The sequence below is a fragment of the Mandrillus leucophaeus genome, unplaced genomic scaffold, assembly GCF_000951045.1.
Source record: "Mandrillus leucophaeus isolate KB7577 unplaced genomic scaffold, Mleu.le_1.0 Scaffold77, whole genome shotgun sequence".
NCBI lineage: Eukaryota > Metazoa > Chordata > Mammalia > Primates > Cercopithecidae > Mandrillus > Mandrillus leucophaeus.
In genome coordinates this window covers 2,692,843-2,717,957 of record NW_012108363.1, presented here as the reverse complement: position 1 = coordinate 2,717,957, position 25,115 = coordinate 2,692,843, and the positions used below count along the sequence as shown (strand labels likewise).

Here is a 25,115-nt window from a genome sequence, read left to right as displayed (position 1 = left end):
AGGAGCGAGCAACCTAGATCCTTGGCATGCACAGTTCACAATAGGGTTCGTACTCCTATGAGAATCTAATGCCGCCAGTGATCTGACAGGGCGTGGAGCTCAGATGGTAATGCTCGCCTGCTGCTCACCTCTTACTATGCCGCTCAGTTCCTAACAGGCCATGGACCAGTACTGTTAGGAACTTGTATGTCATTTGCTTTGTATGTCCACCCCCTGGGGTTACACTGGAAACGCTTCTAATGAACCACGGCAGAAGAAAGAGGATATTGCAATATAATCGAAGGTGCGTGACTTTATAACTGAGGCCAAAGCCTTGACTCAATCCCAGTTCTACCTCCTTCAGCGAATGTATTCACCACTCAGAGCCTCAGTCACTTTTGAGGGTGGGGAGAAAAAAGATAGAAAATAATGTGTGGACCTAGTGTATGGTGTCCACCCAATATGTGGTGAGTATGGTGGACATACAAAGTAAATGACTGTTAAGGGTTGGGGAACCCCTGTCTTAAAAAGCCAATCTTCCCTGGGGCAAGCCAGTGATGCTTAACTCAGACAGATTCCCAGATATCTCTGGGTTTGAAATTCTAACTGATACCCACAGTGTAAGTTTTAGGGAGAAATCTGTTGGTAGCTCTAAACAGCTGCTGACACACGGTAAAACCAGGACTGTATGGACTACACTTGAGACAATCAACTATGAAAATGATTCTACTGTTTTGTAGAATTTCATTGTGCTGACTCAGTAAGGCGGCCATTCCACAGAAATCAGGAGCACCAAGGGGGTGTGTGTTGTTATTTGTTAACGAGCTCTGTGGTTCTGTGACCTTCGGGTTACTCAGCCTCTCCAGGGCATGTGTTAGTGGGTCCTCGAGATTGTTCTAAGGACCGATGCTAATCTGGTTGCTAAGAATCACCTGAGGAGTTTTGAAAAGTAGTGAAGCCTGGTCTCGTTCCTCAGACATGTTGAAAAACAGTTGTAGCCTCAGCTAATGGAAGCAAATAGCTTTGTTTTAGACAGGCTTTGCAATGGCTTCTCAAAGGAATAGGGAGGTGCATGAAGCTGAGAGCCTGAAAATGGGCTGGACGGGTAGGAAGTCTGGGTCCCAGCCATATGCATATTTTAAAGGCACCTTGTGTGATGCTGATGTTCAGTCAGAATTGGGATTGTTTCGGTGAGGTGGCTTCTGGGGTAATTTCCAGCTCTGTTGGAATGATACTGATACTACTACTAAGATTGCCCATTTACTCAGCTAAATAATTTATGTGCTATTTGTTAGGTACATTAGCAGCTCCAGAGTGGCTAAGAGCTGAAGAATTCTAGATTTGGAGCAGTTAGTAATTTTTCCAACAACACACAGAAAGCCAGTGGCAGATCTAGGCCTTAAACTCCGTTCCACCCGACTCTTATTCACTCTGCTACCATTTATTCTTCAGCCGTGTAGGAGCAAGTTCTGGGTAAAAGAGTTTTATGGCACCAGAGACATCCCACCTCTGTTCCAGCGAGCAGTTACATAATATGTGGATACTCCTATGCCTGGCAGACAGTCTTATTGTGAGCACCCTGACCTCCTAGCTCCTTTGATCACAGAATCTGTCTAAGTAAAAGGATCATGTTTTCATTAACAACAACAAAAGCTACTTTACAAGAAACTAATATGGTGGCTCTGAAAGCTCGTGGGTCATTTGCCATGGTAAAGACTCAGGGAAGCTTTCGTGGAGTCATCACACTTGTAAATTTTCTTCTCCTCTGTTTATTCATGTACAGACTCCCAATTTAGTGTTTTCCTCTGCAGGTAGGAAAATGCAGCACTTTTTCCTAAGGGCTCTAATTAAGGATGATGTTTTCTTCTGCTGTGGTTCATTAGAAGCGTTTCCAATGTAACCCCAGGAGGTGGACATACAAAGTAAATGACATTGGTCTTCAGTTCTGCCCCGTAGGAAGAGCAACTGGAGGTCCTGGCAACTTAATGACAGCTAATGAGGACGGAGTGCTCCCCAGGTTGTCCTGGCTGTGCAAAGCAGCCTCCGGGCATTATCACATTTTCCCCGGAGAAGCAGCTGAAGTCTAAGTGTGCCTAAGAACCAGGGATATCCAGGCTTCTGATTCTCTTTCTTTCATCAAATTGCTGCATGACTTTAGGCAAATCCCTCAATCTTTCTGGATATTCCGAATTTGTACACGGGTAAAATGAGTTAAAAACACCCTCTGTTGGTGACTTGAGGCTTAGGGAGCCATCATATGTGCAAGCTGTTGGCGAAGAATTATGTGCTTTGCCGTGTTTGGCTCTATTAACTGTGCCCCACTTCCTTGGCAGAGTCCGGGACCATTCTTTATATTTTCCCGAGGTGACTTATGTGTTGGGAGGCAGGTGGAAACCTGGTCCATGAAGGACTTATTGCTTTAGATTTCTTAATTTCAGGTTGGGAACAAAAATAAAAATCTAGTCTCTGTATTTTGCTGGGTGTTATGTTTTGCAAGTAACAGAGACACAAGCTTAGGCTCCAGCTGTGTCTGGCTTTGTCTGTTTGTAAAGGGCAAGGCCTCTTTGTTTTCTGCAGGGAGCCTCTCTTTTCTGCCTTGTTTTTACTCCCAGTTAACAATCTCACAGTGTATTAGGGTTGCACAGAGCCTCCCTCACTGGAGGGAGTGTAACTGTGAGCCATGAATAAAGCCAGCAAATGGGGAAAAATCATGCTGATAGTATTTTACTTATGCCAGCATCACTGCCTCCGTGGACCCACCAGACGCCTGTGGAGATTCCGATGAATCTTCTGAATCAGGGAGGCAGAACTGAAGTTTGTTTGACTCCCTTGAACACAACTCTGTTCGTGATCTGCAGCAGCTCTGCAGAAGTTACCAGCCGTGGCTGTGCTTATCAGCCAGACCCCTGGGCTTTGCTCTGGCCTCTGTCTCCCCAGGCCATGCCTGTCTGCAAGCAGCCAAGTCAAACTCCATTTCCGGGGGCTGAAGTAGACCTGTATCTGCCACTGGCTAACAAAGCCTGTCCCTTGAGGACAGAGGTCTTTGAAAATGCAACTAAGCAGAGTGCAGGAAGGCAGATTTAGTCAGTCTAAGTCCCATTGCCTGATTTTAATTTGATAGGGCCTGCTTTCTTTGTTTTCACAGTCAAAGGTCTCTCCTAGTGTATCTATTTTTTTCTATATTTTATTATTATACTTTAAGTTCTAGGGTACATGTGCACAACGTGCAGGTTTGTTACATATGCATACATGTGCCATGTTGGTGTGCTGCACCCATCAACTCGTCAGCACCCATCAACTTGTCATTTACATCAGGTATAACTCCCAATGCCATCCTTCCCCCCTCCCCCCTCCCCACAATAGGCCCCGGTGTGTGATGTTCCCCTACCCGTGTCCAAGTGATCTCATTGTTCAATTCCCACCTATGAGTGAGAACATGCAGTGTTTGGTTTTCTGTTCTCAGCAAACTATCGCAAGTATATCTATTTTTTAACCTCTGAGGATTACTATAGGGCACACAGGAACATAGGGCACACAGAAATAAGATGCACCTTATATGTGATTGGATGTGGACTGAAGCACTGACATAACTTTTTGTTCTAGCTCCAATCCCAGTCTCAGCTTGACTCCTTTAAACAGTATAGTGAACTATTCTTGTATGTTGCCTGAGTTCAAATCCAAGCTCCACCACTTACTAGCTACATGGGTTCAAGAACTCATTCTGCTTTCTGCAAGCTTTTTTTTTTTCCCTTTTTCTTTTTGAGGTGGAGTCTCGCTCTGTTGCCCAGGCTGGAGTGCAGTGGCGCGATCTTGGCTCACTGCAAGCTCCGCCTCCCGGGCTCATGCCATTCTCCTGCCTTAGCCTTCCGAGTAGCTGGGACTACAGGTGCCTGCCACCATGCCCAGCTAATTTTTTGTATTTTTAGTAGAGACGGGGTTTCACTGTGTTAACCAGTATGGTCTTGATCTCCTGACCTTGTGATCCACCTACCTCAGCCTAAGCTTCAGATTTTTAACCGGTAAAAAGGAGATAATAATTGTAGCTGCCTCACAGGGCTTTTGGAGAGATTAAATGAGCACCCACTAGTATCCTATGAATATTAGCTATTGTGGTTACTGTCAAGAGTACTCAGGGACATTTTAACTAGGTGCCCTGGGGTAGCTTTACGAAGGGAATGGATGGCAGGCATGTTAAGGGATCTGATGGTATCACACCAGGCTGTAAACTCCATGGGGGCCAGGATTGTGCCTTGCTCACTTATTTCCCTATCCTCAGTGCTTGGAACATAGGAGGCACCCATGAATATTTAAAGAATTAATGAGGCAGATGACCTAAGTTCTAGTCCCAGTTTTGCTACTTTTGGTCTTGGGCAAGTTATTTACCTTCTTGGATTCTGAGTTTGTACATTTATGAAATGAGGAGAAACAATCTTTCAGAAATAGCTATAAAACTAGTCAGCTGGTACTGTGTGCTTCCTATATGCCAGAAACTGGCTAGGTATGTCCCAGGGGCTACGTTGTCTGATTTTTCACTGCATCCCTGGGAGGTAGGTGCAATTACTGCTCTGTTTTGTAGCTGGTGTAACTGATATTTAGAGAGGGCAAGAAATGTATCAGAGTGACAGAGCTACTGAGTAAAGGAGATGAGGTTTGCAACCAATTAGACTGGTCCCATTCTCTGTGGATGTGCTATGCCTCATAGAGACTCTGGGATAAAGCAGGAACTCAAAATGTAGCCTCTGCTACTGCTTTTGTTATTAGTAAGATTTTTTTTTTCCTGTGACACTTGGCCCAAGGGAAACGTTCAGTCAGTCTAGTCATCTCTATGCTTATAACAATATGTCCATACTTGAAAAAGCCCAGTCAGAACTCAGAGGCTGAGATTTCTCTGTGTGTTTGACACCCTGGCCAGCATACTGATTTGAAAATTGAAGCAAACACATGTCTTCAGAATGATTTTAGTTGGGCACTTGCTGGTAATTTCCACAGGCAGCCAACCAGCAAGGCAAGAGAAAGAGTAGGTTGACACTTCTGGGGAGCTCTGAGTGATCTGGCAAGATGGGGATAAAACATCGTAAAGACAGATGCCTGAGCCAGACCCTGCCTCCCTGATATGTGATGGCAAATTATAAAGTTGGGGTAAAGCTTGAGAGGGATAGGATCTCTGAGGTCATCTAATCCCAGTGAGGAAAGGGGACCAGAGTGACAAGGATATTCAGAGCTATGGAAGGGGTGGAGATGAAGGGTCACTGATGAAGGGACTGCATGAACAACCCCTAAAGTGGGCACCTATGGTTTGTGCCAGGCCAGCATCCACTCCTCCATTTTTTGGTGACAGTTATCTTGGTTTGGGGAATCACCCACACAAGTTAAATATGTTGACCTGAAGCTGATGCTCTCCTTACTGCACTGTGCTACCACTGCTCAAGGCTGCCCTACCCTCTTATTAATAGATAAATCCTGCTAGCCAGTCCACGCAAGAGTTCCTACACTTGCTTCCCACAGCTGCATTGAGAAATCCAAAGATGGAAGATGGAGCCTGGATTTCTCTAGTCTTCCAGCAAAGTCACATAATACAAGTACTTTTCTCTCGTGGTAGCATTGTGGGGCTTGTTCAGCTAAGATACCAAGTATTGAAGCAACGGGAGAATAATCAGAGAATTACACAGGAGGTGCGCAGAGCTGGTTATATGTTCCTATTATTAATGTCACTATCCCCAACCTGGCCCCAGCAGTGACTACATTGTTTTTTATAATCAGCAAAAAACTACAAAACACCATTAGTGAAAGCCAAGTATTTTTCAAAACAATCCTCTAGAGAATATACTTATTGAAGCATTGTATGTAAAAGGAAAAGATTTAAATCAACCTAAACATTCATCTATAAGGAGCAGGTTACATAAATTTTGGTACATTTCTACTATACAATATTATGTGGCCATTAAGAAGAATAAGTAATGGTTTTGTATACTAATGTAACACAATCTCTAAGAAGTAACAGGTGAATAAAACCACCTACAGAGACTGGTGTATCACTTAGGTTATAAAAAAATAAGGGGCATGCACATGTGTATTTGTATGGATATAGACTCTCACTGGAAGGACACACACATACAAAGTGGTTGCTTTAGGGGAGGAAAGTGGAGAGGCCGTAGACAGGTTCTACAGAAAGCTTTTCAGTAAATATTCATAATGCATTAAACATGCTTTCTACCATGTCCACGTATTATCTATTTAAAGTAAACACATAAGTAATTTTAAAGCCATAATAAATAGTTCTTTATAAAGTATAAAACATCACTTGGAAACAGCATCTGAACTTTCCTCCATCTCTCAATCCCAATGAGGAGGCAGCATTTAAAAGCATTTTATTTTCTCCCACAGTGGAGACCACAGCTCCAAGGCTGGAAGAAAGACTGTTCCAATCCTACAATATCCTTCCTTAAGAGATTTGATGGCACAAAGTGAGAGGAAGAAATTGTCCAAACTCCTACTCATTCAGTATTTCTTCAAAAACTCATCATAGAGCAAAGAAGAGGCTGAAAGTCAGTGTCTCTCCTCTTTTTTAAGTATCTGGGATGCAGAAGCATCCAACTCTATCTCCACAAGCCCACTTGATTGTCAACTGGGAAGTTATGGACCAGAGGATGTCACACCCAGAGAGCATCAGCTCTGGGCAAGACAATTCGTTGTGGTGCGAATAACTTCTATTCATAATCACTTTTATCCACAAAGATTTACTTATTTTAAATTACAGATATGTTATAAATACATATACAGATAGTAAGGGCATATTCTGAAAAGTTATTGCTAATAGGGGTGCACTGTCAAAATATTTAGAAGACCACTTTTTGGCTAATTCCAGAGAGGCAAAAGGCAGTGACAATAACACCACTGTTAAAGTCAGGTGGACTTGTGTCTAAATCCCAGCTCTGTTCCTTGTTAGCTGTGCTACCCTGAGTAAGTGACTCTGCTTCTCTACGTCTAATTCATCGCTTATAAAAATGGGATAATAGTAGTAGGCATCTTAAGAGTGACCATGGTGAAGACGGAATGGAATAAAGCCTGTGCGGCATTGAAGCAAAGGGAGAATGATCAGAGAATTACATAGGAGGTATGCAGAAGCTGGTTATGTGTTCCCGTTATTAATGTCACTATCCCCAACCTGGCCCTAGCAGTGACTTCATGGTTTTTATATAATCAGAAAAAGGCTACTAAACAGCACCAGCGAAAGCCAAGTACTTTTCAAAACAATTCTCTAGAGGATATACTTATTCCTGCATTGTATATACAAGGAAAAGATTTAAATCAACCTAAATATTCAGAATAGCTCCTGCTGATTCCTACCCCCTAAGATTGACACCCTTGTGTCTTCCCCTGGCCTTGAGCAGATATAGTGACTTACATCAGTGAACATATTAGGCAAAAGTGATGGGATGTCACTTCTATAATTAGGTTACAAAAGATTGTGACTTTCCTCTTGCTAACCATCTCTCTTACTCTTTTTGTGTATATGCCCTAAAAGAGAGGGCGAGCTGGCAAGGAACTGAGGGAAGTCTCTGGAAAATGGCTGGTGAGGAACTGAGATGCTCTGTGCAACAGCCTTGGAGGAACTGAGTGTGACTAATCACCACGTCAGTAAGCTTGGAAGTGGATCCTTCCCCAATCAAGCCTTCAGGTGAGCCTGCAGTCTTGGCTAATACCTTGATTGTGTCCTTGTAAGAAACCCCTGAGACAGAGAACTCAGGTAAGTTGCTCAAAGATTCCTGACACATAGAAACTGTAAAATAATATGCATTATTCTTTTAAGACATTTAATTTGGGGGATAATTTGATATTCATCAATAGACAAATAAGGTAGCCTGCAAGTACTTAACAGTGGATGCTGTATAAAAGCTCAGTAAAAGCTGTGGTATGGAATATTACATAGCCGATGTATGGCTATGCCCTTATCTCATACCCATGGCAGACATCATTGATCACAAAATATTTTCTCATGGTGAATCCAGATGCAGTCTCAGAATATTAACACTAAAGTCCAGGAAGCTATCAACTCTTCAAATAAAACCAATCCTGATCTAGTCAGTACTTATCATCTCTTTACTCTAATATGCAATATTCCTTTAATGGGAGACAAATTCTTTCCTTCATGGTGAGAGATAGTACTACAAATTATTAGAACAAATCTTTGAATATATAAAAAATATAAATGACTGACATTTCATTTCAAGAATATATTTTCCTCTAGAGGAGGGCAAGAGAGATTGAGAGTACTGGAAACCTTAAGAGAATGGAGGAGATAAGCCCAGAAGTAGAAGCTGGGAGCATGGAAGCTCACCTCATCTCTCTTTTTAAACTGTGATTTAGCCTTTTAATAGGGTTGCCATGTAAATATATATTTTTTTTGGTGATTTCATAGAACATAATTTATTCTTTTTTATACAATAGCATCATTTAATCACAATACTAACAAAGTATTTGTTTCAGAAATGCAGGCAGTTGAGATTAACCATATACAAAACTATAAGATAGTATGTTCAGACTTAAACATCTGGAAAATGGTTTCCAGACTTAAAAATCGTTGTTAAATCTTCTTTGATCATACTAAAAACTTCACTTCTATCTGTGCATCTCATTGGCGTTATTTCCAGGAACATTTTTTCCCCTTTACTCCAGTGTACTGTGCAATAACTGGATTCCCAAACTGAACATTCCAGACACTTTTTCTACTCAACCACAATAGTATGTATTCTTAATTTCAATAGATACTTTTAGATTCCAGCAATTGTTTAGAATTCATGATCTACTCAGGACCATAAATTGTGACGGCATCATTAAAGTGACTACAGATTTTACTGCACTACATTCTAGGGAGGCTTTTTCCTTTGATTTCATAGTAAATGTGTCACATGTGTTGCATTTATCCAAATTCAATGCATAAAAGTAATAGCATGTTTATATCTTAAGGGCTGCCATTTTGAACAAATGAAGGAATGGAGGGGAAGTTGCTATGAAAATGATGAAATTGTCTAAGGAGTAAACTGTTTTGAAATAGGGAACATTTCCTTCAACTCAGTATGCAATGTGTTCTTTGCCCAGTACAATAACAGTGTGGGCTATTTAAATAATGTACTTTTAGTATTTATGTGCTTCATTTTGTTGGTTAAAGCAGAGAGATCTCTTGAAAATAGGAAGAAATCCAGGTGAATGATCACAAGGAATTGCCCTTTAGGTCCATAACGTGCATATGAAATAGCTGGGGATGTTGAGAAAATGTGTATTTGGATTCAGTAGGCTGGTCTGGGTGAGGCCTAGAATTCTGCATTTCTAAGGAGGTAGTAGATGCTGTGGGTGCTGCTGGTCTGCAGATCTCACTTTAAATTGCCAAATAGAAATCTCCCTTTTTCCTTGGGGATGTTTGAAAGATTTTTAGGTCAATGTTGCTCTATGTCCAGGAGCCTGTGGCGTTGCTGGTTTGTGATGGATACAGGGTATCTGTTCAGTTAGCTCTTTTGCTGGGCATAGAATTGCAGACAGACATTAAGTGAGTTAGGGAAATTGAAAACCACCCTTGCTGCTCTGGGAAGGATGAAAATAATTCAAGAAACTTAGGTAACATCCTGATTGATATGATAGAAAACATCTTTGGAAATAGAAAAGGCAAGTAAATATTGTTTGTGGAAACAGAGAAATATTTCATTTTTCAGTGTGTTTTGGAGCAACTCAAATTGGCACAACATAACAGAACCCATCCATTTTGCAATCTATAGAATTCAGTATAAAGTCACATGTCCAAGTTTATTCCTACTTTAATTTTCATAATCATACAGCAACCTGTCTTGTTTAAAAATGGAAGTAAAATATAAATATAAGTCAAATGCTGGTCATAAAAATAGGTTGACCTTGAGGCTGGGGTTGAGTGGTTTACATTAAAGATAAACTCTTGACTGACAAGGATGATCCATTTACTACAACCTGCTCCTTATACAATAATTTCTGAGGCAGAATTAATTTTTGCCTTAGAACAGTAGAGTAACACCTAAAATTGTATGGTTCTAGATTTTAATTGTTATGGGATGGAAAGTATTATATACAAAAGAGATACTGGGGGTTGAGTTAGAAGACTGGGAAGATAATAGATTCCCTAGATATGTCACTCTTTAGGAAGTTTCTTGAAAATCTTTTCCTTTCAGGAAATATCTTCTATATAATTTATTCACTCTTTCACCCAAAAAATGTTGAAATGCAGTAATGTAAATATATTAAGCACTTGCCATATATTGGTCAGTAACAGCAACAACCACCAGAACTGGCTCCTGCCCACAGGGAGTTTACAGTCTAGACAAGGCACAGATAGACACTGCTGAAGTCAACACTAAAATAAATCTAATAGTTATCTGCAATAACAGCAGTTTTCTTATTGTTCTGTGACAACTCGGTATAAAAACGTGGCATCAGCAAAGGTCACATTTATTGCACTTTGTCCCCATTTTCTTCTTCCATACACACACACACACACACACACACACACTATAGGAGCCCAGCCTCACAGGCATATCTGAGCCCCCAGAAAGGATCATGCAGTATCAATATTCTAGTCCTCTGTGGTTCTTCCCTCCTGTCCCTGACCTAGCAATGACTCTTCAAAGAGCTTACTAAAGAGACAACAGTATGTGCAGAGAAAGATCTCTGTGCACAAGTATGCTTTCATATAATTAAAAATAGTGACGATATAGCTAAGAATGACAGGTATAGTTTAAAAGAGGATTGAGTAAACAAATTATCATTAATTTCTGAGTTGCAATACTAATCAATGGTAAAAAATGACATGTACATACACATACACACAAATTACAAAGGAAATATGTCTATAATATTGAGTTCACAAAGCAGGTTTGAGAATAGCTTGTATAAAAGGATCTCACGATGTGACATTGTATTCATGTGTGTTATGTGTTTATACATAACAGGTATTTCCATTATATAGAGGTATATACACACATATATTGCAAATTACATGTACACATGTAAGTTGTATACCTCCAGGGGGACTTTTTTTAATTCAAAGGAAATTTTTTATTTTTATTTTCTTCCATAAGTTATTGGGGTACACTTTGGTTACATAAGTTCTTTAGTGGTGATTTGTGAGATTTTGGTGCACCCATCACCCAAGCAGCATACACTGCACCATATTTGTAGTCTTTTATCCCTCACCCTCCTTCCACTCTTCACCCCAAGTCCCCAAAGTCCATTGTATGATTCTTATGCCTTTGTGTCCTCATAGCTTAGCTCCCACATATCAGTGAGAACATAGGATGTTTGTTTTCCAATTCCTGAGTTACTTCACTTAGAATGATAGTCTCTAATGTCATCCAGGTCACTGCAAATGCTGTTAATTCATTCCTTTTTATAGCTGAGTAGTATTCCATCATATACACACACACACACACATATACACACACATATATATATACACACACACATACACACACACACACACACACACACACACACCACCCACCACAGTTTCTTTATCCACTCATTGATTGATGGGCATTTGGGTTGGTTCCATGATTTTGCAATTGCGAATTGTGCTGCTATAAACATGTGTGTGCAAGTATCTTTTTCATATAATGACTTCTTTTCCTGTGGGTAGATACCCAGTAGTGGGATCGCTGGACCAAACGGTAGTTCTACTTTTAGTTCTTTAAGGAATCTCCACACTATTTTCCATAGTGGTTGTACTAGTTCACATTCCCACCAGCAGTGTAGAAGTGTTCCCTGTTCAATGCATCCAAGCCAACATTTACCGTTTTTTGATTCATTCTTGCAGGAGGACTTCCCTCTATGCATATATACACATCCTGTGTCCCACTTATCATTGTGGCTCATCAGGGACCTGAAATTGAGGAAAATAGTGGTAGCTAATCCACCTTGGCCAGGTAGCATATTTGTATGATAGCTGGAAGCTTCGAAGCCCAAGTGGTGTGGATCTTTGAGGCAGATCAATAAAAGACAGATTTTGGGACAGGAAAGTCTTTCTGAAACTCTTGAATTACTTCCTATAAATGACCAAATATAATGCCATACACAGCTCACAGGAGACTCTTAAAACTGAATGGTGAGATCTTGTGAAATGATCTTCTTTTGGCTGCACAAAGCAATTGCCTATACTTGAATGGTGGTAAGCAATGCTTGAGACAATGAATTTGAGAGTCCTTTTTAATAGAATGAACTCTTGCAGGTAATTTTCAGGCAACAACTCAAATTCTTTAGCTGAAAAACTAATTTTTAGCTTTTGTTTTCCTGTTGATGTGTTTTTCAGGCAGGTGGAGGATTTTCTTAAGCATTCGGTATCTGCAGAGTTATGCACATCTTTGTGAAGAGCCCAGACAAATTAGAAAGTCAAATTAGCAATGCATATTTAATACTGTTTTGTAGTTGTTGTTGTTTTTAAGTTGGCAGTGATGTTTACTCTTTGAGGGGGAGTTTATAATTATGCAAATTGGAGAAACAGTCTGCATATGGTATAATGATAATGCCTTGGGTTTTATAGCTAGAGTCTTTCTTTCATTTTACCCATGACTAGAGGGGAGGTTAGCCAAGTCTGGTGCCTGCTTTCTCTGCCATGATGGAGTATATGAGGTCTTGGAACTTGAATAACTTTATAAGCTTTCTTCTTAGAGGAAATACTGTTGAGATTTTCATAGTATCATCTTATAGTAGACACTATTGATTGCCTTTACAATTACTACTCATTCTTCCTTTATTCTTTCTAATAAGATTTTAATTTTGTTTATATATCCACTTTTCTCCACACAACCATGTAGTTCAGGGAATGTAAGTCCCATTCTTAACACCAAGAAGGGACTAGCAATTAGTCTAAACCAATCATGGTTATTCCATTTGCTTTGCTAAGGACTGGTTTAGGCAAGGGTGTGTAACACATTTCCGGCCAATAAATGTGAGAGGAAGTTTGTTGGATACTGATGAGACAGTCCATTGAAGAAGTCATAATCCAAGTCTTGGTAACATTACTGATTTACTCCATTGGCAATCTATGGACCTCTCTTACCTTAGGACTTCTTACGAGGACCAAAAACTTTTTTCTTTTTATTTAAGCCACCTTGAATCTGTACTTTCTGTTATTTGCAGCCAATAGCACATCTTAAGTGATATATACTTTGACAGGTCCTATGTTGTCTGGGGAATCTATACAATGGAGAAAGTTTAAGCCATCTACTTGGCAGCTGACATACCAGATCAGTTGATGTTTATTTTACTGGGTTGGAGGAAGAAATAGCGGTGGTGTTCTTTTTGTTGTTGTTGTTTGTTTTGTTTTTTGTTTTTTGAAATTTAGACTCAGAGGGTACATGTGCAAGTTTGTTTCATGGGTATATTGAGTGGTGCTGAGGTGTGGGCTTCTAATGACCCCATTGCTCAAGAAGTAAACATAGTACCTGATAGGTAGTTTTTCAAGTCTTGCTCCTCTTTCTCCTTCCCTCCTTTTTGAATTCCCAGTGTTTATTGTTCTCATCTTTGTGTCCATGTGTAAGAAATGGTAGTTTCTCATCTTGGCAGTGGAAAGAGTTCATATCTCCACTGAATGAGATGAATAATAGGAAAAACTACTTACCCTTCACACTGTTGCTTTCATTGAAATAAATGTCACCAGTCGGTTCTGATTCTCTTCTCAAAGGAAGCCTGCATGACACAGGAGAGAAAAGAAATACAAAATATACAATCTCATTTTAGTATTAGCAATAATCAAGTATTTTGCCCTTTTCTCTTTAACTGGATGGCTTTAGCTTTAGACATACTTTATAGAGCAAGTGGAATGGATTCCCAGGGAGCTGTCTCAGTAGAAACATTTTATTCCTACCAGGGAATCAGGTCTGCTACTTTATCTTCCACCATACAGAATGCAAATTATGTTCCCATAGATCCTCAGCTAAATGCCTAATTGTTCCATGAAATGTGTGCTGGTCTCGTCCCTCGGTGCATTTCATTTTTTTTTTTGTCACATTGACTGGTTTCAGAATGGGCATGGGATTTCAGACCAATGAAAGTCAATTCTGAAACTTGTGTTGAAAATGTAGTAGAAGGTCTCTTTCTACTGTACTTGCAATGATGAAGATTGAGACCTAGAGCTGCTGGAAGCCAACATGGGAAATCAACACTGCAGTTTTGAGCGAGAGATACCTAGCTTTGATGTTATTTGGACCCCCAGATTTAACTATGATTGAATTTTTCAGTTGTGTGAACCAACACATACCCTTCTCTGCTGAGGCTAGTTTTTGTTTTTCTCTTAAGCCATTGGGTTTTCTGTTTTTCTTATTTAAAAAAGCCTCACTAATATAGAAAACAGGGCAGGTATGATCATTTTCACTTCATAGAGTATGAAATAGAAGCTCAGAGAGAGGTCAGGGTGGGAAAATTCAAGACTCCTATTCAAGGGCTCCTTCCATTCCATTCTACTGCCTGACTCATTCAGTAATTCAATACAGTAACATGGAAAGAGTTGATACACTCATTGCTAACTTTACTGACTTCAAACATTTCCGCTTTGGAGACAATGAAGTTTTCTTCCACAAGGCTACCAAAGTGAGATAATCTATATTATTTTAGCAAGGTAAAGATTATTCACACGCATATGCACACACACATACTCTACAAAAGGCCATGGTAGGTACTTTAGATTTGGGCCGAAGATCTCCCTATAGGGTCTGTCCAAGATGCAACTTGGTTCTTGTTGAAACCCTCACTCTCCAGGGGACATCTGAACTAAGTCAATGGACAGCCTCAGCCTCCTCAGTCTTGTCCTGATTTTGGTCATCTGCATGCCAGCTCTCTGGCGGCCTGTGACTAATCACAAACAAACTCTCCACCCAGCTGACTGACCTGCCAAGGGCCCAGTTCATTCTCAGTGAGTCACTAAACAGAGGTCACAAAGAGAAAGTCCATAGCCCAAATCCTGCTCCTTGATGGGTTTTGACACAGACACACACACACACGTTATTTGGACTACATTCACACATTGAAAATTTTTACTTAAGGTTAGATTTCAGCTTCACATTAAAAAAATTCCAAAAAGCTGTCAACATTTTTTGCATTCCCACGCAATGACACAAGCTGAATCTGAGTGGTGTCTACAGGGTTCAGGCAGGGTACATTTACTTCATTCACCTTATTTCCTCATCTGTCCTCCTTTACTCATTTCTGCCACATACCTGGCTGTGTTTTCAACCCCTGCCCTAACCTTCCTACAACCTGTTATTGTTGGCTAAGTTAACTGAGATGCCACCTTGCCCTCCAGTGGCCGTGTCTGGAAGCAGCCTGGGTCCAGCCAGGTTTCCACCTCAGCTTCCAGTCCCTCCATAAATAAAATGGCACCACTGTGTGGCTTTTTAATTTTCTCTTATCCTTGTTAAATCTTCCAAGTTCTCTGTAGAAAGTAGGAATTATCTATTTAAATCAGAAAAATAAGTTAATAAATGCTCTTGTGAAAATAAAACTTCCCTGTGTCCTGTGTGGGGGGCAGGAATTTGGGGAGGCTGTATGGTGGAATCAGCTAGGCACTGGAGGAAGTGTCAGAAGATTGGGATACTCTGTGATCTTTTATACATTATTTCTGTCTCTTGACCTCAGTTTCCCTATCAAATAAGGAAGCCAGGTGTGCTAGATCAGAAGCTATAAATTGGTGGCCCCACAGGCCATATCCAGCTAATAGATGGTATTATTCCCCCTTATTAATTAGATGCCAACAGCTAAAAAGAATGTTTCAATTAACAATCCAGATTACAGACTTCTTGGAACTGTCTAGCAACAATCAACAATGGTCCAGTGATGGTTAGATAGGGTAAAGTTTTGCCCCAGTCCTCATCCACTTCCTAGAGGTAATACATTCACCTTCACCACCTGTTTTATTTGTTACATTGCCCCTGCCGTTATAGGCATTTGCTCTTCCTAGTCTCCAGTGAGATGACCTCTAGAAACCCTTTAGCCCTCATTGTGTGAGTGGAGGCTGGTGCTCTGAGGGTTAGAGACAGACAGTCTGGAGAAGAGGAAAATGTTCTGAGCAAAAAGCTCACCCTGTGACATTCCAGTAAACCTTAATGAATTGCTCCTCCTCCCTACTTGGCCAAGAGTTGGAACAGCAAGATGCCTAGGCCTTTATGAAGGTCCCACTACATGGTTAAACCTAAAAAGGCAACAGCGGGTTTTGAAAGTAGAAATATTCTTCCGTTGGGGTTGCTAGCTGATTCTCTAAGTAATTTGCAATTCAAGTGTCTCTTTGTTTTGTATGAAAATTTGCTGCTATCTGGAAAGTGGGGAAGAGCTAAATTGCATCCTGCTGGTTTTACTTTGGCTGTATCAAAAAAGAAACTGTTAATCTGGTTCCATAATTAACTTTCCTATTCTAAAAAGGCCCTGGGAGAGAGTCCAGAGGGTGGCTGTCAACTCCCTGCCTCTCTTCTCAATAACTCCTTTCAATAGGATGCCCTGAAAGGAGAATGATTCCAGGTGGGGAATGGTCTTGATTTTCTAATTTTTCTTCTCCTTCATCACCATCCAACCACTATTTAGTGAATAGCTACAGTGGGTAAGGCACTGTGCTGACCAGTTGTGGGCATAAAAATAAATAAATCCCTGTGGAGCTGCCAGAGAACATAAGTAAGTTAACTTTCCATCCATCCATCCATCCATCCACTCATTCATCCAAAATGAATGAGCAGATGAATATAGAAACAGGTTTCTATATTATGCCAGACACTATGCTAGGCATCGGTATGTGACACATACAAAGATGACTTAATCAACATTCAAGAATTCTAAAGTGAAGAGATGAATTCTGACTAGGGCCTCAATAGTTGGCCTCATGGAGAAGATAGCATTTACATTTACTTTGGCCCGTTGATATTTATGTGCATGCATGCATGAGTGCACACACCCTCGTGTACATGCACACATGTACATGTGCATGACATGCTGGCGAGACAGGCTAATTGATTCAAGTAGAGGCATGTAGGCTGGGAGTTCAGTTTGAACATCACCGGGAGACCCCTTTAGCAGTAGAAGCGGGTTTGAACATTAAGTGCTAACAAATTTGAGTACAGCCATGCCACATTTAATAACAGGGATACATTCTAAGAAATGCATCATTAGGTGATTGATTTTTTTATTGTGTAAACACCATAAAGTGCACTTACACAAACCCAGATGGTAAAGCCTACTCTACACCTAGGCTATATGGTTTAACCTACTGTTACTAGGCTACAAACCTGTACGGCATGTTACTTTACTAAATACTGTAGGCCATTGTAACAAAACAGTAAGTATTTATGTATCTAAACATAGAAAAGGTACAATAAAAATATGGTAGTGTAATCTTATGGGACCACCATTGTGTGTTGACTGAAATGTCATTTTGTGGCACATGAATGTACTGCTAGGCACTGTGCTAAGCATTTGCATCTATTATCTTAATGAAATTTCATGATGCCAAGCATAATCATTGGCTACAGACTACAGATAGGAAACAGACTTAAGGAACAGGGAACACATTGACAGAATAGATAGTGGAGGTGAGACCTGGGTTCATGTCTGATTTTAAGCACAAGGTTTAACTTCTAGGCAATATAGCCCAGCAGGGGGTTGGGGATGGGGAACCAAAGAAGGACTTAGGTACCTGTCAACCAATCAAGCAGTCAGTCAATCAACAATGTATTCATTTATTCATGCAAATACTATATATGTTCGCTGAGTACTCTGGAGGTTGGGTGTAAAGAAAACAAAATAGGCAAATCCCTTGTCCTCTCGGAGCTTCCGTCCCAGGGACCTCACACTGAAGTGCTTCCCTCCTCCAAAGTGCACAAAGGAGAAAGTACAATGAGGCCAGAGTTAAACTCCAAGTTGATCCCCCAGAAGACTACTCATTGGCTGACCTTTGCCTAGTTCCATCCAGATAATTTAGATGGTACCCTGTTGCCTTATTTTCTTTAAGGGACATTTGTTTTCTCTTTTCTCTTCTTTCTGAAATTACTGCCTTGGGTATGATACACCTATTTTCCAATCTTATCCTCAATTGCAACTTGAAAAAAATCTGTAAAGAAGTTGCTGTTTGCAACCCACTCAACAAATCTAAGTACTTTTTCAGTGTTGCTTAGGCTATTTTAAGTCTGGCTTTGAGGAAAGTTAGAGAGAAACTCTAGTCTTAACCCTGGTCCCAGTTCACATCTACCTGAGAAAAGCACTCCCAGAAGTCACCAAATTCTGCCTTAAACGTAGCCCCTGAAACATCTATTAGGTGTCTTTTATGAGTTGGTGCATAACTCCCAAGATAAATGAGTAATCACTCAAAGACACTGCTTTATTCCTGAGAATTAGAACCGGGCAGGAGTTCTGACTGTCAGGGCTATATGTAAGCATCAAGGGGAAATTACCCTTTTAATTATTGCACCTGTGAATGAGGAGGACAGTTGAAACAAGATCATAAGTTGACAGAAGGATGAGGTTGCCTAAGGAACCTTGTATTCTCTGGCAGAATAATGGCTCCCTGAAGATGCCCATTCCTTAATCCCCAGACCTGGGGAATATGTTCCATCACATGGCAAAGGGAACTTTGCAAGTGGAATTAAGGTTACAGAACTTAAGATTCGGAGATGATGCTGGATCATCGGGGTTGGCCCAGTGTAATCACATGAGTCCTTAAAGGTGAAAGAGGCAGGCAGAAGGGCTGATACATTACATGGTGATGGAAGTAGCAGTAGGAGAGATCTAAAGTGAGAGAGAGACTGGACCCACTGTTGCTGGTTTGAAGATGGAGGAAGGAGGTCATGAGCCAAGGAATCTGCGCAGCATCCAAAAGCTGGGAATAGACCTCAGGTGAAAGCAAGCAAGGAAATATAGGACTGCAGTCCTACAACTGCAAGGAACAAAATTCAGCCAACAACCTAAATAAGAAAGAATACAAATTTTCCCCTAGCACCACTAAAAGAGAGCACAACTTTGCCAATATCTTGATTTTAGTCTAGTGGGAACCATGCTGGACTTTTGACTTACAGAACTGTAAGATAAATAAAGCTGTGTTGTTTTAAGCTTCTACGTTTGTTGTAATATGTTAGGGTAGCAATAGGAAATGAATATGCTGACTGTTGGTTGAACCTCTATCCATTGGTAAGTGTGATCTAGGAGCAAGTGCGGCTTGAAACCTGCCTGTGCTCAGTAGAAATTGGTGTCATTAAACATGGCATAAAACCCAAAATGACAGTGACTTAAACACCTAAAGTCTTGTTTTTTTGCTTCAAACAAATCTGGAGATAGGCAGTCCAGGGCATTCCACTATGGTGGTTCTATGGTGTCATCAGGAAAGAAGGATGATTCTGACTTTCTGCTGTCACTTCCAGGGTTAGTCCTTATTCTTCTGATCCAAAGTGTCTATCAGAGCTCTAGCCATCACACCTCAATTACAGGCAGCAGGACAAAGAAAGTGCAAAGGAAGCTGTTGCATTAAGAATACATCTCAGTAGCTGTTTATGATCCTTGCACTTCTACCTCATTGGCCAAAACTTGGTCACGGGATCACATATAGCTCTATAGAAGGCTAAGGAGGATAATACACTCAACGAAAAGTTAGGATTCTTATCACTAAGGAAATAAGAGAGAATGGACTTGGAGAGAAAACTGACAGTATCAGCCTTTGTGTGGTCATTTTTGTGGGATTACTGGATGGTTTAGGGCCACAGCTATTAAAATGACTGTAGCTAGGATGCAAGCTTTTCCCTTCCCACCAAAGGCCCTTCTCTCCCTCTTTACAGTCCATTCTCCTAACTCCAATTTCCAGTCTACCTTAGTCCTATCCAGTGTTAAGGGCCCATTTCACATCTTACCTCCTCCAATAAGTTATCCTAAATTCTACTCAGAGCAAATAAATCCCCGCTTCCCTAAACTTTCATAAACTGGGTTATATGTACCCCTTGTCACACTGCATTTTATGTGGGCATTGCTACTGCCTTCTGGAATGCAGGCCATCCTATTAATCACAGTTGCATTTCCCACAATGCCTCAAACACAGCATGAACTCAATATATGCATGACATATCAGAGAATGTGATCTTGTCCCCCAGCATCCATAGTGTCCCTTTTATTTTAGAAATAAACCCCCTTCCTGGAACTAAGTGTTATCTGGGTACGTTGGTTATGCAGCTAGAGACTTCAGAGTCAAATCTCCTTTGTGGTTACGTGGAAGCATGTGACTATGTTGGGGCCACTGGAATATGAACAGGCATGGTATTTGCAGGTTCTGAGTCACCTCTTTGAAGACAATTCTACTTGCCAGGACTCTTTCCCCCACTTTTTTCCTGTTGGCTGAAAACAGTACAGCAGTCACCTTGGACCCAGAGATGGAAGCCACATGCCAAGGATGGCAGAGCCAACCAGCCAGCTTGTGACTCAGGAATATCTGCAGCTGTCTACTTGCCCTAGATTTCCTACCCACCTTTGGATGTGAGGATACACACACTTTCTCTTCTAAGCTGCTTACTTAGTCTTCGGGGTAATGGTTTACCTGTGTCTCAATTCATCCACATGATCAATGTAATTGGTCACTCATGGCCTGTGGGTCGAATCTGGCTTCCTTTCTACGTGTCGTTTTCTAGGAGGGTGGCACTAACCCTAAAATGACATGACCTAAAACACTCAACTGAACACACACATGCCATGCTCTCAAAGCAGTTCAGAGCACTTGATGGAGGTGCGGTTCAGCCTCTTGCATCCTGCTTAGCCAGGATGGCTAAGGAAACAGATTTGTGCCTAGCATTTTATTATTTCTGCCGGAGTCACTCTTGAAAATATTTTTAATCAGGAGTATGTTCAGACTTCTTAAATAATGTTTTGCACCAACATTTATTGCTGATTCATTCTTCTCAAACCAATCATTTTAGAAAATTGTCTTTTTGCTGCCTAAGTATTTTTTGCCATTTGAAACTTTCTCTTCAAAGTTTCATTTTATTTTTCTGCCATACCCTTTAGGAGCCTATTTTGACAATTCTGCTGAACATTCATTTCCTAGCTGACTATTAACAACAAAATGCCTTGTATCTGTATGTAGTTTTATTTTAATATGTTCCAAAGCCTTTTACAATCTAATAGCACAATTATCAGAGAAGCCTGGCAAGTTATACAGCTTAAGTATTAGTATTTCCACTCTGTAGACCAACAGTGTTCAACAATTGTGTGGTGTAACAGAATTTAACTATCCATTCAGAAGTATTTATACTGTCAATACAGTCATACGCTACATAACATCTTGATCAACAATGGATCGTGTATGCAATGGTAGTCCTGTAAGGTTAAAATGGAGTGAAAACTTCCTGTCACCTAGTGCCAACGTCATGGCTGTCACAACATCATATTGCAAGTACTTTGTTATAAATTTAGTGTAGCCTAAGTGTATGGTATTTATAAAGTCAACGGTAGTACACAGTAATGTTCTAGGCCTTCACATTCAGTCACCACTCACTCACCGACTCACCCAGAGCGATTTCTAGTTTTGTAAGCTCCATTCATGGTAAGTACCCTAATGCAAGTATACCATTAAAAATTTTTTTCATACTAACTTTTTACTGTATTTTTCTGTATTTAGATACATGAATACCATTGTCTTACAATTACCTACAGTATTCAATAGACGAACATGCTGTGCAGGCTTGTAGACTAGGAGCACTAGGCTGTACTATATAGCCTAGGTGTGTAGTAAGCTATACCATCTAGGTTTGTGTAAGGACACTCTATGATATTAGTACAAGGATAAATTGTCTAAAAACACATTTCTCAGAATGTTTCCCTGTCATTGACATGTGACTGTAATTTTTTATGGTAATAAAATGTCATTCTTTTAATTTATCCCATACATATAATTGACAGTTTTTGAGGAGCTAATATGTGCTAGGAACCATCCTCAGCACGAGGAACACAGTAATGAATTAGACACACAATATCCCCGCTTGTAAGTATCAGGGGAGCAGTTAATGAATTGCTGCATTTTGAGCAGGGTGGTGAATGTCTACTGCCTTGTCTGTCCTGCATCCCCTCCTTCCTCTGGGCAACTGATTTCCTGCCGCTCTAATCCTGTGATTCTGATGGGGCTGCTGACCACAGGGGAAGGTAGACGATCCAGGTCTGGCTTTTCTTAATACTACATTCCTCTGGCCACAGTGATTGTTTCAAGTGAAGTCACTTGACTTAAACCAAAGTCAATCAAAGTCTTTTCTGGGATTTAGAATTTAGAAAACAGGAAAAGATAGAAGTTCTTTGATTTGTCATCACTGGGCTGGGATGAGATAATCCTGGAGTAAACTGTGGTTGTACCTTTTGCCACATGGAGGAGGCCTTTTTGCAACAGAGGAAGCCTCACTTTCCCCACCCAGTTGTAAGTTCTGGCTACATGGGTCTTCTGACTATTCCAAAAACATCAAACTCCTTGGCCTCTTAAGGCATTGTGTTTGGAATGGAATGCCTTCTCCAGCCTCTTTGCCTAACGGATTCCTTCAAGTCTCATCTAAATTTCACAGACCTTCTCTTATTCCTCTACTTAAAGTAGCATCATTGCCAATATACTCTCTCATAGCACAATGTTTATTTCATTCATACTATTTCCAAATTTCAAAATAGCACTTTTTTTACTGTTACTGTTATTGTCTGTTTCCTCCATATTGTATTATATTCCACCAATGCAAGAAATGCTTTTGTCTCATTATCTCCCCAGCACTATGCACACTGCCTGGCAGACAGCCCTCAATATTTGTTGAATGAATGAGTGAATGAATGTATAAAAAGATGAATGCTTCTCACTGACTGTAAGGATGGAGGTCCATGTTAAGCTATTTCGTTTATCTTTTTACAAACCATCTTTTCAAAAAAAAAAATCCTCATTCAAAAGAAAAAGAATATCTTGAGCTGAGTCTCAAACAGGATATCTCAATTGCAAAATATCTTTCTTAAAGTTTCACAGCTACCTAGACAAAAATATCTTCCCAACATTATAGGAAATTCCCACATTACCATGCATTTGGGTAAAACCATTGAAGACTGGAGTAGAGAGAGACCTTGACTCAGATTGGTGCCTACTGTACTCTCCTGGGTAAGTTATTTCCTATCTCTGTCCTAAGGTTTCTGTACCTGGCTCCTTTGTTTTCTAGCACTGAGACTTGCAGCAATTCACTCATCTCTGACCTCCAGGATAGTCATAGTGAATAGGGGGGAGAATAGTGCCCCCTAAAGAGATATGTCAACATGCCAGTCTTTGGAACCTATGAATTTTTTTTTAATTTGGGAGAAGGGTCTTTGCAGATGTGATTAACTTAAGGCTTTTGAGATGAGAGGATCATCCTATTCAGGTGAGTCCTAATTCCAATGACAAGTGTCCTTATAAGAGAAAGGCAGAGGGATATTTGAGACACAGTAAAAGGCGATGCAACCACAGAAACAGAGACTGATGTGATGTGGCCACAAGTCAAGGAATGCCAGCAGCCACCAGAAGCTGGAAGAGTCAAATAATGGATTCTCTCTTAGATCCCCCAGAGGAAGCATGGCTCTGTGAGATTTTAGACTTCTGGTCAGCAGAAGTGTAAGAGAATGCATTTCTGTTGCTTTAGTCAACGAGTTTGTGGTAATTTATATAGCAGCCCTAGAAAATAAACACAGTCCTCACTTGTACTACAGATGTGACTGGGGGTCATTCTGCCCCCTGAGTTCAGACCCCACATTGAGGTCAGGCTTTACTGTCACCACATTTAGTGACTTCACCACACCAACTCTAAAAACCAGAGATGTAGAGACAGAGACAGACAGGGAAGAAGGCCCCATGAAGACAGAGGCAGAGGGTGGAGTTACGTCTACAAGCTAAGGAACACCGAGGGTTGCCGGCCATCACCAGAAACTAAGCAGCAGCAAGAAAAGCTCCTCCCTTATACCCTCAGAGAGAGAATGGCTCAGCTGACTTTTTGATTTCAGACTTCTAACCTCCAGAACTGTGAGCAAATACATTTCTGTTGCTTAAAGTCACAAAATGTGGTGCTGTGTCATGACAGCCTAGGAAACTAATACATGGGGCAAGGAAAAGACTTTTTTTGGGGGGGGGGGCGCAAAATCTCACTCTGTCGCCTAGGCTGGAGTGCAATGACATAATCTCAGCTCACTGCAACCTCTGTCTCCTGGGTTCAAGCAATTCTTGTGCCTCAGCCTCCCAAGTAGCTGTGATTGCAGGGATGTGCTACCATGCCCAGCTAATTTTTGTACTTTTATTCGAGATGGGGTTTCACCATGTTAGCCAGGCTGGTCTTGAACTCCTGACCTCAGGCGATCCACCTCCCACGGCCTCCCAAAGTGCTGGGATTACAGGCCTAAGCCACCATGCCCGGCCATGAAAAGACTTATTTCATTGTTAGTGAAATGGAAATCCATCAAAGGGTGATAGGCACTAACAAAAGCTGATTTTGTTTGTTTGTTTTTCAGGCAAGTGTCTCGCCGGGTGCGGTGGCTCACGCCTGTAATCCCAGCACTTTGGGAGGCCGAGGCGGGCGGATCACGAGGTCAGGAGATCGAGACCATCCTGGCTGACACAGTGAAACCCCATCTCTACTAAAAATACAAAAAAAAAAAAAAAATTAGCAGGGCGTGGTGGCGGGCGCCTGTAGTCCCAGCTACTCGGGAGGCTGAGGCAGGAGAATGGCATGAACCTGGGAGGCGGAGCTTGCAGTGAGCCGAGATCGCACCACTGCACTCCAGCCTGGGCTGCAGAGCGAGACTCTGTCTCAAAAAAAAAAAAGTGTCTTAAATGAGTAAAAAGTAGTCCTTGGGCTCAGAACACTTCCCCACATCTTTCCAAGGCTACGATGCCTATGCCATTTGCAGTGTCCTCCACCATGTAACTGCCCTCTGAGCAGGGACAACGTGGCACACTGGGAGATTAGTCATCTGATTTAACCATCTCCACCACCAACCACTTGAGGTTTCAAAACATGTCCCTTCTATTTTTAAACAAGCAGCAGTCTACTTCTGCATTATAAATTTAGTTCCCTTTTCCCCAGATACCTGGTGAGGCCATGTGTTGTCCCTTGTCCTACTCCCTCTAGCCC

The 25,115-nt window shown here is 41.0% G+C and overlaps 1 protein-coding gene across 1 annotated transcript in view; it reads right to left on the bottom strand.

The window, feature by feature from the left end:
* The window catches only part of ATP10B (ATPase, class V, type 10B), a 288,008-nt gene that overhangs the window by 218,531 nt on the left and 44,362 nt on the right, over positions 1-25,115 (bottom strand). The window contains exon 2 of the mRNA XM_011966668.1: positions 13,440-13,683. The gene's annotated coding sequence lies outside the window, so the exon portion shown is untranslated. The remainder of the gene's footprint in view (positions 1-13,439; positions 13,684-25,115) is intronic.